This window comes from Podarcis erhardii, assembly GCF_964252035.2.
Source record: "Podarcis erhardii genome assembly, chromosome: 4".
NCBI lineage: Eukaryota > Metazoa > Chordata > Lepidosauria > Squamata > Lacertidae > Podarcis > Podarcis erhardii.
Genome location: NC_138508.1, coordinates 84622807 through 84637893, shown reverse-complemented (window position 1 = coordinate 84637893; position 15087 = coordinate 84622807). Strand labels below are relative to the sequence as shown.

At 43.9% G+C, this 15087-nt stretch overlaps 1 protein-coding gene across 3 annotated transcripts in view; it reads left to right on the top strand.

The window, feature by feature from the left end:
- TEX30 (testis expressed 30) overlaps positions 1 to 15087 on the top strand; it is a 40078-nt gene that overhangs the window by 12932 nt on the left and 12059 nt on the right. Inside the window, exon 1 of one of the 3 annotated variants that reach the window (XM_081858354.1) lies at positions 11917 to 11978. The exons of the other annotated variants lie outside the window; for them this stretch is intronic. The gene's annotated coding sequence lies outside the window, so the exon portion shown is untranslated. Of the gene's footprint in view, positions 1 to 11916; positions 11979 to 15087 lie in introns of those variants that run through there. 3 annotated transcript variants of the gene reach the window in all.

Genomic DNA, 15087 nt, shown 5'->3' with positions numbered 1-15087 from the left:
ACCAGGAGCCTAATACAGTGGTACCTTGGATTAAGTACTTAATTCGTTCCGGAGGTCCGTACTTAACCTGAAATTGTTCTTAACCTGAAGCACCACTTTAGCTAATGGGGCCTCCTGCTGCTGCCGTGCTGCCGGAGCACGATTTCTGTTCTCATCCTGAAGCAAAGTTCTTAACCTGAAGAACTATTTCTGGGTAAGCGGAGTCTGTAACCTGAAGCGTATGTAACCTGAGGTACCACTGTACATTCTACCAGTGTTGAGGTGACTCAAACTACAATTAATCCATAACACAGCTGCCAGACTGGTGACTGGGAATGTCCACAGGACCATATAACACCAATCCTAAAAGATCTACATTGGCTCCCGGTACATTTCCAAGGACAATTCAAAGTGTTGGTGCAGATCTTTAAACCCCTAAATGGCCTTGGCTCTGTATACTTGAAGGAGTGTCTCCACCTCTGTTGTTTAGCTGGGACGCTGAGATCTAGCTCCAAGGGCCTTCTGGTGGTTCCCTCGCTGCCAGCACTGAAGTCAGGTTACAGGGAACCAGACAGAGGGTCTTCTTGGTAGTGGGGCCCACCCTTTAAAGGTAAAAACCAACACTTTGAATTGTGCTCAGAAATTTACTGGGAGCCAATGCAGATCCAGGTGGAATCTACACACATATGGAAAAACATTCTGAAAATGGCTTTTTTAAAGCATTTTTTAAAAAATACGTTGAATTTTCCATAAGGCTCACCATTGCCATCTAGTGTCACATTGTATATTGCACTTAAAACACACAATGTTTCATTTGCAGCTGTATAGCTGAGTCCCCAGTGTTACATGGTCCCAGCAGCTACTCCCAGGCACCGCATTCTAGATTAGCTGTAGTTTCCGGATCACCTTCAAACGTTGCCCCGTGTAGAGCACAGTGCAGTAGTCTAAACAGGAGATAATTAGAGCATGCACCACTCTGGCGAGACAGTCTGCGGACTGGGTCTCAGCTGGCAAACCAGGTGGAGCTGGTAGACAGCCACCCTGGACACTGAATTGACCCGCACCTCCATGGACAGTTGTGAGTCCAAAATGACCCCCAGGCTGCATAGCTGGTCCTTCACAGTTCAGGACCAAGGAGTCCCCCACACCTGCCGGCAACCTGGTGTGGAGTTCAGCAACATCTGTGGCTTGTTCCTGTTGAGCCAGTCTACAAAACTGCAAAGTTTTAGTGAGCAAGTAAAAAGGTACGTTTGAAATGAATTCAGTGAGGATAGTTATCAATGGTGCTCTTCAGACCTGCTGATGCAGCGGTGGTTTTGGAATCCCTCGCCCCCTGCCGCTCAGTAGAAAAGTTTAGTGTAAACATTTTTTTCTCTTGGAGCCATGCTTTCCCCATCTGTTGCACTCATGGGAAGAGCAGTTTATTTATTTTCCTCATTTCTTTCTCACCCTTCCTGCAATGAGCTCATGATGGCAAACCCTGTGAGGCTGGTTAGTTTGAGAGAGAATGGTTTACCCAAGGCCACCCAGCAAAACTCAGGTCTGAAAGTTCAAGGAGCAAGAGTGAATTGTCCGAATTAGTTATCAAGATCTTCCCCTTCCGCACCTCAGTCCTGGCATGCCTAGAGGGTCCATCTGACGCCACCTGTGTGATGTTGGACACAACACTACAAGGAATTATGGGGCAGTGACTAGGAAAGACAGTAGAAGAAATGCCAAATGTTCTGTTCTGCAAATGCACACAGGCAGGAACTATCTTGCGTAGAAGTCAATAAGACCATCAGTTCAGGGTCAACCATATGTCTGCTATTAGCTCAGTCAACTTCATAGCTGTCAACTTACAGATTTGAAAATAAGGGACCAGCAGCCAAAATAAGGTACCTGCAGCCTCACCTGTTTCAGGCACTCCAGTCTTCCTGTCCTCCTGCAGTCTGGTCAAACTCATGCTGGTAGCTTCGAGAACACTGTCCAACCAACTTTGTAACCAGAGGTTCAATTGAATAGAATCTGAATCACATGCACCACAAGGCCTATGCAGCCTCAACTTAAGATGGCTCCCCGGCCTGGCTTTGCACTGCAAAGTTTGCAGCAGCACGTGCAACAAAATGGCGTCCAGCATTCAAAAAAACCCCTCAGCTTGCATTAACTAGCCACACACAAGGCATGCAAGCTCCACCCCCCAGTCGTTCTTAGACTTCTTATTGGGTGAGCAACACAGCCAAGCAACACAGTTGGAGCCTCCCTCCTCCCTGGCCGGCAGGGAGGGAGGGAGAGGAGCTGCTTCCTTTGAAATTTAAGGGACATCATTTAAGGGACATCCATCAATAAGGTACAGCAGCGGGACATGGCGCTGGAATAAGGGACTGTCCCTTCAAATAAGGGACACTTGACAGCTATGCAACTTCCCATGCTTATTAGCATTTCTCAAAAGCATGTGTTTGAGTTGCAACGGGTCTAACACACTGCAAATCTGCAAGCAAAATATCACTACCAGGGAAGAAGCCAGGCCTGCTCGTGGATAGCCTCTCCTTTTCCCTGGCAAGGCCTTCATGCACTTCTTGGGGTTAGCAGAGATGACAAGCAGCTGTCTGGAAAATGAAACACCCACCCCTGCTCCTTCTCGGACTAAACAGCTTCTGCAAAAGAACCTGGCTGATCTCTCTCCCCCACTCTATGGCAGCAGCCGCAGAAATCTGGAGTGTTGTCTTCCTGTTCTGCACCCCCAACACCATACGGCTTACTACTCCTCCCCTCTCCCCAGTCGTCAATCACTGCATTGACCATCTACTTAAAACCGGGGAAGATTAGCAAGGTGGATCCCATTTACAGTGCAATATGTAAACCTTGCCCTGGTTCCAATGGAGTTATACTCTCAAGGATAGCAGCCCAATGCAAGGCGTTAAAGCAGTCAGCATCCAGAATGGCTCAAACAATCCCTTTTGTTGGTCTTCAGTCTGACAGCAATCAATTGGCTTTAATTGAATTTAATTGAATTTAAAACCTGAAAATGATCATATTTGCAGAGGGCTAGAGGCAGAAGCCGTAGTTGACCGCACAAGTATATATGTGTGTGTGTCTTGGGTTAACACTTCAAACATCTGATAGAGCGAATGCTAGTTGATGAAAGCTTATAATCAATTTGTTAGTATTTAAGGTCTCCACAAGATTCTTTGTGGTTTTTGCATAAGAGGAAAAGTTCAGCAAAATGCAATACAGTACTTCCCATAACTGCCACACACTGTGATAGGATTCAATTAACAAAGACATTTTAGCCTACAACTTATAGAAAATGCTTCAACGGATTGATTTGAAACTTGGCAGTGTAAAAGTTTGAGGATAGTCCCTGTTGAATTTGGGGTAGAAAGAAGAGACCCTCCAAATGTCCCTATTTTCCAGGGCCGTCCCTGATTTAGAGAAGCCGTCCTGGTTTCTGATTTGATTCCAGAATGCCCCGTTTTTCCTTAGGAAGTCTCTATTTTCATTGGATAAATGTTGGAAGGTAGGGAGTTATCAGCCCCCAGAGCTGTCTGAAGGCAATCCTGTATAGGGAAGTTTTATTAATGTTTTATTGTGTTTTTATATAAGTTGGAAGCTGCCCAGAGTGGCTGGGGCAACCCAGTCAGATGTGTGGGGTATAAATTATTGTTATGGAACGCGATGTCCCTTTTTTTGTGGGAGAAATGTTGGAGGGTATGAAAGAAATGATTTTGAACAAGTTACATTTGATGAGTAACACAATGAAGTTAGCAGGTAGCGTACACCTTTCTTGCATAGACTTTGTTGGGGTGGGGTTTATTTAAGATAAATATTTTGCCATTTCTTCCAAGGGTTTTGGGAAAGGTGTTGTTGAGCTGGGCCTGACGAATCTTAGCTTTAGCAAGGATTTTGAGGTCAGCACCATCAGGCCAGGGAACCAGGCCACAAAGGACTGATCAATGCACATGACTGATTCTCCACACTGTCAGAAACAGGAAAACTCTTTGGCTTGCTGCTTCTGATGGAAACTGAAACCAGGAGGAGAGGTCTGGTTGCGATGCTGCTATGATCCACAATAAGAAATCAGGAGTGACGGTGCCAGAACTTGCATGTATCATGGCATCTATCGCAGCATTTCAGTAGTTGTTAAAATAAATACTGCAGTCTAAGGAGCAAGTGATCTGGTGGTTGAGTATAATATTTCCCTGTAGTATCTTCTGGTAGCCCTGAGTATTTCAGTAAGGAAGTGGGGAAGTGCAGTTCTTTTCAGTAGTAACATATTTACAGCACAGGAAAGCATTTACCATTTGTTTGAGGTCTACGGCCGTCTTTTAAACAGTATATATGTTGGTCAGTATGTTGGTCATGGTGCTGGAGGAGACTCTTGAGAGTCCCATGGACTGCAAGAAGATCAAACCTCTCCATTCTCACTGGAAGGACAGATCGTGCTCACTGGAAGCTGAGACTCCAATACTTTGGCCACCTCATGAGAACAGAAGACTCCCTGGAAAAGACCCTGATGTTGGGAAAGATGGAGGGCACAAGGAGAAGGGGACGACAGAGGATGAGATGGTTGGATAGTGTTCTTGAAGCTACCAGCATGAGTTTGACCAAACTGTGGGAGGCAGTGGAAGACAGGAGTGCCTGGCGTGCTCTGGTCCATGGGGTCACGAAGAGTCGGACACAACTAAATGACTAAACAACAACAAATGCTGGTCAAAATACAGTGCATGTTACATGGTGCAAGATTCATCACTGGATTTATTTATTTTTTACTTAAAAGCAGTTTTTGGAGGGCCTGGATTAGTTTGATTCACAGCACTGCGGGAAACACAGAAACTAACACAGGCCATTCTCCTGATCTTGATCCTAAAAGACTCCGCCCTCATGCTTGTTACACTGGGGGCTGGGAAACTTATATTTTCCCTTAGTACATTGAACAACAGTTGGGAAAATGGCACAGGCAAAAAAACCCCCAACAACAACCAAAAAAACATCCTTCTCAAGTTCTGATGTTCTAATCCAATTTGGAGAAGCTCTGCAACTGTTTTTTACTGAACGTAAATGCTCTGTGAGATCTAATCACAGATCTCCATTCTAATGGGTAGCTTGGTCTTGTGTGGAAATGAGTGACAATGTAAAGAGATGTGGACAAAGAAGAAACAGATCATTTCCCCTTCCCCATTTGCTACGCTTAAGGTAAAGGGTAAAGGGACCCCTGACCATTAGGTCCAGTCATGGCTGACTCTGGGGTTGTGGCGCTCATCTCGCTTTATTGGCCGAGGGAGCCGGCATACAGCTTCTGGGTCATGTGGCCAGCATGACTAAGCCACTTCTGGCGAACAAGAGCAGCGCACGGAAATGCCATTTACCTTCCCACTGGAGCGGTACCTATTTATCTACTTGCACTTTGACGTGCTTTTGAACTGCTAGGTTGGCAGGAGCAGGGACCGAGCAACGGGAGCTCACCCGTTGCGGGGATTCAAACCGCCAACCTTCTGATTAGCACATCCTAGGCCATGTGGTTTAACCCACAGCGCCACCCGCTTCCCTAAGTGTTGGTACGCTTAGGCAGTGCTATTTTTCTAGGGGGGAAAGGTGCCAGAACTTACCATGAACACCTCTCTTGTTCTCTTAGAATGGCAATGAGTTCCTGTGAGTTCCCCCTGAAAAAAAATCCCTATGATTAGAGTTTCTGACTGCATTTTCTGTTTTCTCCTCATGAGAGGAGTCACCTGTTTTGAATCTCTCTCCATCCGAGTTCTGCTTGCCTCACCTCAAAAAGCATATTGTAGAGTTGCAAAAGTTTTCAGAATAGAGCAACTGAAATGATCACATGGATAAAGCGAATGCCCTACAAATAAAGGCTGCAGTGTTTGGGACCGTGTAGTTTAGTTAAAAGGTAAGTAGGAGACAACATGATAGACGTTTATAAAAAGAAAAGGCTTATTCAAGGGAGAGAAAGGACTGCTAAGCGGGGGGTGGGGGTCAGGGAGACAGGTAATGGCTCTTGCAATTTTAAAACCAGGTTAAGCCTGCCAAGCTTCTCAGCAGTAGCCTCAAGGAACGATAAACCACTCTGTATCTTGGTGGCATTCTGTGCTTCTCCCCTGCTGTGCCAGTAAGCTGATCTAGTCTTTGGAAACTTTGCTATGTCCTGCCAGAATTAAAGCAGACCCTCCAAATGTCCCTATTTTCCAGGGACAGTCGCAGATTTACAGAAGCCGTCCCGGTCTCTGATCTGCTCCAGGAATGTCCTACTTTTCTTTAGGATGTCCCTATTTTCATTGGGGAAATGATGGAAGGTAGGGAGTTATGTGACCCCCTGAGCCAAGGAGATAGGTAGCTTTACAACCTCTAGAAGATATCTGAAGGCAGCCTTGTATTGGGAAGTTTTCAAAAAAAAGTTAAATGTTTTATTATGTTTTTACGTACGCTGGAAGCTGCCCAGAGTGGCTGGGGAAACCCAGTCAAATGGGTGGGATATTGTTGTTGTTGTTCTTGTTGTTGTTGTTATTATTATTAATGGAATAAGACATTTCTATTTTCATTTGAGAATTGTTGGAGGGTATGTTAAAGAGGTTTCCTCAGTCCAGGATGTGTACAGCATAGGCATCAATCTCTAGGAAGGCAAGGGGACAATCAGCAACCATAGGTAACACTTGACATGTGGTAATACAAAGTTGCTTTCCATTTTAAACTGAGAGAGGTCAAAACATAACATCAGGGTAGGAAATCTGTTGCTCTCCAGATTCTGTACTAGAGCTCCTATCATCCTTGAACTTTGGCCATGCTTCCCAAGGCTGATGGGAGTTGTAGTCCAAAAACACCTGAAGGGCCACTGGCTCACCATCCCTACATTTCATGTTTGTTGTGGCCCAACAGTAAAGTATAGATGTAAAGCCCACGTGTCCCTGTGTCATTAAACTTCTTTGCACATGGGTCTGGGAAACCCAGCCCAATAGGGGTATTCCTGCGGCACTTATAATGTATGGAGCTGTTCCGGAAATTATCCATGCACCAGCACTAAGCCTATAAAAGCCAGTGCTGTGCAAGAAGATATGTTCACTGTTGAGAGCATTGCTGGAGGATAGAAATGTGCTAAGTGAATTTAAATACAGTGTTAGGCTTGGGTTAAGGAGATCCAGGTTGAAACTCTCCTACTCAACCAGGAATTTTAGTAGGTGAGCATAACCTCTAAGGCCAAGCTACCTTTCACATATTCTTGAGGATAGCACAGATTAATGCAAACATGCCCAACTACACTGTCCTGAAGCGTCTGGTGGAAGAATAAGTTTAAAAGAAACAGAGAGAGATGCCTGTTCAACACAGTAATTTGCAAACAAATAAAAAGATGCAAAAAATATTGTGTGATATTTGAAAATATGGTACAGTGGTACCTCGGGTTAAGAATTCGTTCTGGAGGTCTGTTCTTAACCTGAAACTGTTCTTAACCTGAAGCACTACTTTAGCTAATGGGGCCTCCCGCTGCTGCTGTGCCACCGCTGCACATGAGAATTTCTGTTCTCATCCTGAAGCAAAGTTCTTAACCTGAGGTAATATTTCTGGGTTAGCAGAATCTGTAACCTGAAGCGTATGTAACCTGAAGCGTATGCAACCCGAGGTACCACTGTACTAAGAGTTAATCAATGAAAATGTCAAGTTTTTAGAAATATTATAGAGGTTCCCAAACTTGCACCATTTTGAGCCATCCACCAAGATAAAAATAAAAAAATCACTGTGAAAGATATTCCCTTTGAGCTTCATTAAAAGAAAAAAACCTTGTGCGGCAAACGAGAGAACACAGTAATGATGAAATCATCCCTTTGCAAAGAACAACTTTTCCCAGAAGGCACCAGGGACCTCCCCAATACCGTTCCTGTTCATCATACATAAAGTACCAGCCAAAACCTTATTGCTTAAAGCCAAAGAAAGCCTGGGGGATGAGAAAGTTAGCCAAATATCTTTCTCGCTGAAATTGAAACCAAGCTGAGGTCAGCTTTGCTAACACGTTTCTTGGTCAGAACTGCAGCTATGAAGGTTGACAGGGTGGACTTCCTCTGTTTTGTGGGTGAGAGTTAAGATGGAGATGGCTCGGCAAAGCAAAGTGTAGTTCTTGTGGCTTCGAGCCGAATTACTTCAGAGGTCAACGAAAGACATGTGAGCTACTCTCTGAAATCCCAAGAATGCCCCAGTGCTTTGCGCATAAGATCAACCAGGTGATCTGGGAAAGACCACGGCTATTCAAGATAAGTCAGAGGTTAAAAATGGACATGTTTTATCCCCCATAAATAAAATGTGGTTTGATAGGGTGCCCTGTGGAGTTGCGTACCACTTTGGAGAAGGACCTGCTTCAACTTTCTTATGAACTTGTGCTTGTCATGAACTTCTGATTTATAATGACTAGAAATGGCGTGCCAAACACGTCGTGTGCTCCAGCTTGTCATGTGGATTCCAGAAATCTGCTGTGCACGCAGCATCTCGTAGCAAGCAGGTTGTCGACTTGGCACAAAACAAACCCTTGTAAATAGGGAAGAGATTTTGTGACACGCAGGCCCTAATTTAAGATGGAGGCCTTAGCCACCCGACACAGTTTGCCTCACATAGCAACCATGCTCGGTAACGAAACTTAGCAGGCAGCGTTCAGAACGAGTCAGAGTTATAGAAACAAGGGAGGCGCAGGCAAATGAGCTAAACCTGAAATGGTGTCAACAAAGTTGGTGCTACTAAAGGAGAGCAATGAAATTGTAACCATACATTTAAAGCACATAACTTGCCCCCAAAGAATCCTGGGTATTGTGGTTTGTTGAAAGTGCTTGGGATTGTAGCGCTGTGTTGGGCAAATTACAGTTCCTAGGGATGTATAAATGTGCTTTAAATGTATGGTTTATTTTAAGAAAGAAGTTACGACAAATTGGGGGAGGGGGACTTCCACTTATTTAGATACTGTGTAAGTTAAGTAGATATAAGGTTTGGGCTACCCGAAGACATTTTGCCCCCCAGGCATCTGATGCCTGAGGCAACTGCCTCATTCTGCCACAAAAAGCTACCAATATGGGGCTGTTGCTGTTGGAAGTGTTGGGATGCAACCCAGCTTGCACTGAAGGCTGATGTGCCTACATCAAGTAAATCAAGAACCGCCTTGTTTCTTTGCCTGGCCTGCCTGGCTTAACCTTGGACCTTCCATCAGGCCCTAGACCTTTAGGGTTGCTGACCTAATTTCCCGCTTCCTTCTTCTCCACACCTCCCTCGTGAGAGGAGACATCTATTTTGAACCTCATACCTTCCAACATTTCTCCAATTAAAATGTTGTTATTCCATAACAACAACAACAATTTTATTATTTATACCCTGGGTTGTCCAAGCCACTCTGGGCAGCATCCAACATATATAAAAACAGGCAAAATAGGGGGAAAGCTTCCCTATACAGGGCTTCCTTCAGATGTCTTCTAAAGTTGTATAATTACTTATCTCCTTCGCTTGGGAGTCACATACCCGCCAACATTTCTCTGATGAAAATAGGGGCGTCCTAAGGAAAAGCAGGATATTCTGGGATCAAATCTAAAACTGGGATGGCATCTGTAAATCTGGGACTGTCCCTAGAAAATAGGGACACTTGGAGGGCCCGGAATCTCCCTCCATTCCAAGCATAGCTTGTTACATCTCTTCGTTAGTTAGTTAGAACCATAGCTGTCAACGTTTCCCTTTTTTTAAAGGGAAATTCCCTTATTCAGAATAGGATTCCTCGCAAGAAAAGGGAAAAGTTGACAGCTATGGTTAGAACTAGGATTTTCTCTAGCAGATTTGTATTTCCTGCAACAAAACATGGTGATTACATTCAGGGTAACGTGTGCTCTTGCAGCTGGAATTTGGTGTTCTGCTGAGCTTTCGTCAGCCAAAGGCCAACAGCGGCTGGGAGAAATTTTCAATACAGAGAGGGGAAGAGACAGAGCTACCAGGAATCAGTTGTTAAGTTGCAGGTATGAAGAAGTATTGTGACGGTGTATACAGTCATATGCCAACAGGGAGTGTGCATGAAACCTGTGTTGGGTGCAAATAATGTAAATGACAGTGTGAAACACAGACAAGATATTACAAACATATATTCAACAATATGAAGAGTGGATAGAACAAAAACAAATGCCATAGAGGCTCATGTGCCTGCAATTTTATGCTCTATCTCTGGAAGGAAGACTCATTGAGCTGAATGGGACTTACTTTTGGGTAGAGATGTGTAGAATCGCATTGCAAATATGTCTCTCTCTCTCTTTCTCTCTCTCTCTCTCTCTCTCTCTCTCTCTCTCTCTCTCTCTGTATCTTATTAAGTCCAAGGTGAAACTGACAGTGCTTCAAGTGAAGGATTCAGGCTTCTGAATTCATTACACTGAATAGGCAAATCCATGGGAACTATGAGTAAAACTTCTCTGAGTAAAACTTAGTTGAATACCATCCCCTGCCTTCTGCTCCATTATAGCCTGAAGTTAATTTGAACAAAGGCTAACCAAGGAATCAGTACTCCTATGCATAACACACTCTTGAATTCTTAGCCTGGAAACTCTCTATTTCCTATTATAAATAGCAATAATCTCTTGCACCTACTATGAGTAACTGCATAGCTATGGGGGACATCATGCTTCTAGGTCCAGCAGTTAAATGTTAAAGGTTTTGTATTTTGGGATCGTGAGGTATTGAATTCAAATAAGAACAATAATGGTAGCATCTCTGCATCAGGCCAGTTTAGCATGCAGAGACAATTTCCACTGTACATTGAGTGAGGCAACATGGGAAAATGCTTATGGGAGAGGCATTCTGTTTTGCAAGTGTGTGGAGGTGCCCAAGACTTTGCTGCTTGCCTCACAGAAGCAGAGGCTCAGAGAGGTTTGTTTACTGGCATTTACTCTGATTAGCTCAATGAGAGGACAAGAGGGAACAGCCATAAAATGTCACACGCTGCCAGCCACTCCTGCGTCTCCCCACTTCAAGGTATCAGCGAATTGTAGCAGCTGCTGCAGACACACCACTGACTGCATCATGTCACCTAATACCGTTGCAGGAATGAAGTGCCCTTAAATAGGGGGCTGACAAATTTATAGCTAAAGAAGAATCTCTCTCGCAGCACACAGCATAAAGGTACATCTATCATCCGGCCTAATGAAACAAAAATGCAATTCTGGTTCACTTCTGCAGTGTAAAGGCACTGAATAAGATCAAGTTTGCACTGCTCATTTTCCTTGGCGTGCCTCCTTATAACATGTTCACAGAGAAATTGTATCATGTCTTCTTCACGTCGGGGTCACCAGATGTTGGGTTGAAATAAACGACAGACGAGTGATGAGCGTCATATGGGAGGCATCTCTCGAGCATGTCTCGGGGAGTCCCTTTTATTGAATATTACAGCATTGCCACATATGTGCTTGTTGCTGATTGGTTAACACAAGTACAAAGCAAAGGTTACATATAGGCATTAATCATCAATAGATTAAAGGCTGGGAAAGGGAAAACAAAACTAGACAGGCATGAAAACCTCCTAATTAAATTATAACTAGTGATTAATATAACAAAACCTAAACAATTACTAATGATTGATATAACAAAACTTAAAAGGACATAACAATCACGTTCCGTAGATGTGATCAACTATGCATTAAGAACAGGTCAGAATACCATATTTTCATGAACTCAATGTGAACTGAACATTCTAGGGTGATGAGAAAATGTCTCACCTTAGAACGGTTTGTGCAGAATCATGTGCACTAGCAAAGCTTCCCTTCATCCCCATGCTTGTGTTTTGAAAGTACCTGCTCTTTCCCTCTTTTTTTGGCCAGAACCACCTTCACCTTTAGCCAGGTAATGCTTTATTTTATCCTTGCAAAGTCAATATGTAGGTGAGGATCATGAATGTTGATCTGTTGAAAGAATATCTTGCTGAGAGTTGCCAAATTCTGCTTGTTTAATTTCTGGATTCTGGAACACAGAACAAAGATCTCCCTGGCCTAAGTAAGAACAAAACAGCATGTATGTATGTATGTATGTATGTATGTATGTATGTATGTAACAGAGGAAATCATTTGGGACAGCAGAATAAGGCATCCCAGCTACATCTCTAGATGTAGATCTAGATGTAGAATACTGTAGATATGAAATAGACCAGTGGGTTATTTTGTTCCAGGCAACATCCTCAACAGTATGAGAGTTCCAGTCCAAACAGTGGGGTCGAGACAACAGTTTGGGTTCCAGCAGAGCAAGGAGAATAAAGAATTGATATTTCAGAGAGCACCCTGGACAGCTCCATGTGGAGTTCAGAAGTTGCCCTCCATATATGTTGCTTCAGCATCAAACAATCTCAGATTGAAACTTGCTTTAAAAGATTTATAAACCACTCACATTGTGATATATCAAAGGGGTATACAGAAAACCCCAAAAGCAACACAGTTAAAATAGCAGTACAATGCTGTGAGATGAGGAGTGGGCGATAGTTTTAAAATCCATTCAGAAATTTAGCTCAAATGGTAATGAATCCTATGCCACTGCTTCAAGAGAGGTGTAATGTGTTGACAACAGTTAGCTACAGAACAACAGCCTTGCAGCAGCATGCTGCACAAGCTGTAGTTTCTGGATCACACTCAAGGGCAGCCCCACATAGCGGTTACCAACATAAGGGGCCAGATTATCCAGGAATGGCTATAGCGAGCATATCAACCAAAGGTCATCAAAGGCACTTATAGCCACTGAAGTGAGAAGGATGAATCAATTAAGGTCCCCAGATTACAAACCTGCTTCTTCAAAGGGAGTCCGACCCTGCCCAGAATAGGCAAATGGCCAGTTTCCCGGACTCATAAACGACCCACCCACAGGGACACTGTCTTACCAGGCTCAGTTTCAGATCACTGGCCCTCATCCAGCTCACCACTGCATCCAGTTACCATCTCATGACTTGCACGTCCAGTCGTGATTCGGATGAGAAATAGAGCCGAGTTTCAACAGCATACTGAAGACCTCATGCTCTAAATCTCTTAGGACTATTATCGGTGACTTCGTGAAATGTTAAGTAGTACGGGGGGGGGGGAATAGTACCCTGTGACACCCCACGGCGTAAGTGCCAGGGGCCAGCACATAACTACCAAGCGCTTCTCTCTGGACTTGACCCTGCAGGTAAGAGCAGAACCACTGAGGAACCCCAACCCCAACAGAGAAGGTCTAGGAAGGTGCCATAGTCAATGGTATGAAACACCATTGGTAGATCAAGCTAGAGTAAGAGACCCATGGGAAACTTCAGAAGCCAAGTTACGGACTGGTTACAATATAATCAGGTACATCACATGTTCAAATTAGACCAGGGGTTTTTTTTTGGGGGGGGGGGAGGGTTGACCAGAGCTCACAATTTGAAAATGAACTATTACAAAATAATGATAAACTTTTGTCTAGAATGTATAACCTTTCATTAGAATGGGAAACAAAAGACGAGCCAGAACAATGCCCATTTATACCACAAAGAATTCATAACCCACCTACTTTCAGCAGCCAGAAACACCATAACCAGACACTGGAGAGACCTGTCAGGAGTAAGCATGGACCAATGGTACCAAATAGTATGGGAAACAGCCTTACTAGGAAAATTAACCAATAAACTGAAACGGACACGGGGACAAACAGAAGACGACGCCTTTACCCCGGTATGGCTCCCCTTTATCACATACACAGCCCAACAAGACAATGACAATAATCCACCAACAGCATACAAATCAATATGGCTAACCTGATCCAAAACACCCACCCACCCCACTCACACATGAAAACAAAGATCACCACAGCCAATCACAAACAATGAATTCTTTTTTAATAAAATTCTTTTATTAAAATTCTTTTTTAATAAAAATACTACAACAACAACAAAGACGAGTCGGTTAAAGCTTCAATGACACACTGGGCAATGGATATAGGACACAATATAGACCGAAACCTCTGGGAGAAACTCTGAGAAAGTGATTTGAAATTTACTTCATGTTACGCACTGAAAGAGAACTATTTGAAAATGATTCACAGATGGTATCTAACTCTGAGTAGGTTGGCTAAGATGTATAAAGTACAATCCGATACATTTTGGAAATGTAAAGAAAGGGAAGGGACCTTTTTCCATATGTGGTGGACATGTAAAAAGGTAAAAGAATATTGGGAAATGATGTATAATGAGTTGAAAAAAAAAGGTTTAAAGACCAGAGTCCTTTTTGTTGGGAATAATCCAGACAGAAATTCCTAGGTGAGGATAACTTGTCGAATGCATCTCTTCAAGGACCCTGTTCATGTAACTGCAGTAACTGAAAATGATCCCCTGATCTTTATTCGGACAGTGCCTTGACAGATTCTGCAACAACAACAGAATGGATATCAGTACAGAGGCAAACAACTAGACCCCCAAAGTTTCTCATAAACAATTCACGATGGGATCCAGAAAGTTGAATAGCTCCACACACAGGTGCAGATGCCAAAAGCCCTTTGGCCACTCTGAGAAGCTCTGCAGGACTTCTGCTTGAGGATGCAAGAGACCTTTTTGTTTCCCTCATTGCTACTCAGTAGGCCTAACGATGCACCCCAACTTGTGTTTGGTTGGCTTTGGAAGGTACATGGTGTCTTGAATTTAGTTGGCATCTGGATCATTTTATCATCCAGAGCTCTCAGAATACCATGTTCCCACTTTTAATAGGTTTAATAGGTTATTGTATTTTAGTATTTTGTTGGAAGCTGCCCAGAGTGGCTGGGGAAACCCAGCCAGATGGGCGGGGTATAAATAATAACAACTTCTTCTTCTTCTTCTTCTTCTTCTTCTTCTTCTTCTTCTTCTTCTTCCAGAGAGGGGAGGGACGCGGGTGGCACTGTGGGTTAAACCACAGAGCCTAGGACTCGCTGATCAGAAGGTCGGCAGTTCGAATCCCCGCAACGGAGTGAGCTCCCGTTGCTCGGTGCCTGCTCCTGCCAACCTAGCAGTTCGAAAGCACGTCAAAGTGCAAGTAGATAAATAGGTACCATTCTGGCACCTTTCCCCCCTAGAAAAATAGCACTGCCTAAGCATACCAACGCTAGGGACGCGGGTCGCGCTGTGGGTTAAACCACATGGCCTGGGACTTGCCAATCAGA